Source organism: Danio rerio, chromosome 7 (genome assembly GCF_052040795.2).
Source record: "Danio rerio strain M-AB ecotype USA chromosome 7, GRCz13ab, whole genome shotgun sequence".
NCBI lineage: Eukaryota > Metazoa > Chordata > Actinopteri > Cypriniformes > Danionidae > Danio > Danio rerio.
The window spans coordinates 145952-150000 of NC_141027.1; positions in this window are offsets into that span (position 1 = coordinate 145952).

The window sequence follows — 4049 nt, forward strand, 5'->3', positions numbered from 1 at the left end:
GATGTATAAGTTGTTCCCACAATTTAGGTGTTAAGGGGGATAGATACGCTGTTCTTGGTCACATTGGTGTTTAGAGGGACAGATAGGCTGTTTGTGGCCACATAGGTGTTCAGGGGGACAGAGAGGCTATTCGTGGCCACATTGGTGTTCAGAGAGATGTATGGGTTCTTCCCACAATTTAGGTGTTCAGGGGGACATATAGGCTGTTTGTGGCCACATAGGTGTTCAGGGGGACAGTTAGGCTGTTCGTGGCCACATAGATGTTCAGAGAGACAGATAGGTTTTTTTCCCCACAATTTAGGTGTTCAGGGGGGCAGATAGGCTGTTCGTGGCCACATAGGTGTTCAGAGAGATGTATGGGTTGTTCCCACAATTTAGGTGTTCAGGGGGACAGATAGACTGTTTGTGGTCACATTGGTGTTTAGAGGGACAGATAGGCTGTTTGTGGCCACATAGGTGTTCAGACAGATGTATGGGTTGTTCCCACAATTTAGGTGTTCAGGGGGACAGATAGGCTGTTTGTGGTCACATTGGTGTTTAGAGGGACAGATAGGCTGTTTGTGGCCACATAGGTGTTCAGGGGGACAGATAGGCTGTTTGTGGCCACATAGGTGTTCAGGGGGACAGAGAGGCTGTTTGTGGCCACATTGGTTCTCAGAGAGATGAATGGGTTGTTCCCACAATTTAGGTGTTCAGGGGGACAAATAGGCTGTTTGTGGCCAAATAGGTGTTCAGGGGAACAAATAGGCTGTTCGTGGTCACATTGGTGTTCAGAGGGACAGATAGGCTGTTTGTGGCCACATAGGTGTTCAGGGGGACAGATAGGCTGTTTGTGGCCACATAGGTGTTCAGGGGGACAAATAGGCTGTTTGTGGCCACATTGGTGTTCAGAGAGATGTATAAGTTGTTCCCACAATTTAGGTGTTCAGGGGGATAGATACGCTGTTCTTGGTCACATTGGTGTTTAGAGGGACAGATAGGCTGTTTGTGGCCACATAGGTGTTCAGGGGGACAGATAGGCTGTTCGTGGCCACATTGGTGTTCAGAGAGATGTATGGGTTGTTCCCACAATTTAGGTGTTCAGGGGACAGATAGGCTGTTTGTGGCCACATAGGTGTTCAGGGGGACTGATAGGCTGTTCGTAGCCACATAGGTGTTCAGAGAGACAGATGGGTTTTTCCCCACAATTTAGGTGTTCAGGGGGACAGATAGGCTGTTTGTGGCCACATAGGTGTTCAGGGGGACAGATAGGCTGTTTGTGGCCACATAGGTGTTCAGAGAGACAGATGGGTTGTTCCCCACAATTTAGGTGTTCAGGTGGACAGATAGGCTGTTTGTGGCCACATAGGTGTTCAGGGGGACAGATAGGCTGTTCGTGGCCACATTGGTGTTCAGAGAGATGTATGGGTTGTTCCCACAATTTAGGTGTTCAGGGGACAGATAGGCTGTTTGTGGCCACATAGGTGTTCAGGGGGACTGATAGGCTGTTCGTAGCCACATAGGTGTTCAGAGAGACAGATGGGTTTTTCCCCACAATTTAGGTGTTCAGGGGGACAGATAGGCTGTTTGTGGCCACATAGGTGTTCAGGGGGACAGATAGGCTGTTCGTGGCCACATAGGTGTTCAGAGAGACAGATGTGTTTTTCCCACAATTTAGGTGTTCAGGGGGACAGATAGGCTGTTTGTGGCCACATTGGTGTTCAGAGAGATGAATGGGTTGTTCCCACAATTTAGGTGTTCAGGGGGACAAATAGGCTGTTTGTGGCCACATTGGTGTTCAGAGAGATGTATGGGTTGTTCCCACAATTTAGGTGTTCAGGGGGATAGATACGCTGTTCTTGGTCACATTGGTGTTTAGAGGGACAGATAGGCTGTTCGTAGCCACATTGCAGTTCAGAGAGATGTATGGGTTGTTCCCACCATTTAGGTGTACAGGGGGGCAGATAGGCTGTTTGTGGCCACATAGGTGTTCAGGGGGACAGAGAGGCTGTTCGTGGCCACATTGGTGTTCAGAGAGATGTATGGGTTGTTACCACAATTTAGGTGTTCAGGGGGACAGATAGGCTTTTTGTGGCCACATAGGTGTTCAGGGGGACAGATAGGCTGTTTGTAGCCACATAGGTGTTCAGAGAGACAGATGGGTTTTTCCCCACAATTTAGGTGTTCAGGTGGACAGATAGGCTGTTTGTGGCCACATAGGTGTTCAGGGGGACAGATAGGCTGTTCGTGGCCACATTGGTGTTCAGAGAGATGTATGGGTTGTTCCCACAATTTAGGTGTTCAGGGGACAGATAGGCTGTTTGTGGCCACATAGGTGTTCAGGGGGACTGATAGGCTGTTTGTGGCCACATAGGTGTTCAGGGGGACAGATAGGCTGTTCGTAGCCACATTGCAGTTCAGAGAGATGTATGGGTTGTTCCCACCATTTAGGTGTTCAGGGGGGCAGATAGGCTGTTTGTGGCCACATAGGTGTTCAGGGGGACAAATAGGCTGTTCATGGCCACATTGGTGTTCAGGGGGACAGATTGGTCATTCCCAGCCCATTAGGTGTTCAGGGGGATAGATTGGTCATTCCCAGCCCATTAGGTGTTCAGGGGGACAGATAGGCTGTTCGTGCCCATATAGGTGTTCAGGGGGACAGATAGGCTGTTCATGGCCACATTGGTGTTCAGGGGGACAGATTGGTCATTCCCAGCCCATTAGGTGTTCAGGGGGACAGATAGGCTGTTCGTGCCCATATAGGTGTTCAGGGGGACAGATAGGCTGTTCATGGCCACATTGGTGTTCAGGGGGACAGATTGGTCATTCCCAGCCCATTAGGTGTTCAGGGGGACAGATAGGCTGTTTGTGGCCACATAGGTGTTCAGGGGGACAGATAGGCTGTTCGTGGCCACATTGGTGTTCAGGGGGACAGATTGGTCATTCCCAGCCCATTAGGTGTTCAGGGGGACAGATAGGCTGTTCGTGCCCATATAGGTGTTCAGGGGGACCTATAGGTCGTTCCAGGCCACTTAGGTGTTCAGGGGGACAAATAGGCTGTTCTTGGCCACATTGGTGTTCAGGGGGACAGATTGGTCATTCCCAGCCCATTAGGTGTTCAGGTGTTCAGGGGGACAAATAGGCTTTTCTTGGCCACATTGGTGTTCAGGGGGACAGATTGGTCATTCCCAGCCCATTAGGTGTTCAGGGGGACAGATAGGCTGTTTGTGGCCACATAGGTGTTCAGGGGGACAGATAGGCTGTTCGTGGCCACATTGGTGTTCAGGGGGACAGATTGGTCATTCCCAGCCCATTAGGTGTTCAGGGGGACAGATATTCTGTTCGTGCCCATATAGGTGTTCAGGGGGACCTATAGGTCGTTCCCGGCCACTTAGGTGTTCAGGGGGACCAATAGGCTGTTCGTGGCCACATTGGTGTTCAGGGGGACAGATTGGTCATTCCCAGCCCATTAGGTGTTCAGGGGGACAGATAGGCTGTTCGTGGCCACATAGAAGTTTAGGGGGACAGATAGGCTGTTCGTGGCCACATTCGTGTTCAGGGGGACAGATTGGTCATTCCCAGCCCATTAGGTGTTCAGGGGGACAGATAGGCTGTTTGTGGCCACATAGGTGTTCAGAGAGACAGATGGATTTTTCCAACAATTTAGGTGTTCAAGGGGACAGATAGGCTGTTTGTGGCCACATAGGTGTTCAGACAGACAGATGGATTTTTCCAACAATTTAGGTATTCAGGGGGACAGATAGGCTGTTCGTGTCCACATTGGTGTTTAGAGAGATGTATGGGTTGTTCCCACAATTTAGGTGTTCAGGGGGACAGATAGGCTGTTTGTGGCCATATAGGTGTTCATGGGGACAGACAGGCTGTTTGTGGCCACATAGGTGTTCAGGGGGACAGATAGGCTGTTCGTGGCCACATTGGTGTTCAGAGATGTATGGGTTGTTCCCACAATTTAGGTGTTCAGGGGGACAGATAGGCTGTTTGTGGCCATATAGGTGTTCAGGGGGACAGATAGGCTGTTCGTGGCCACATAGGTGTTCAGGGGGACAGAT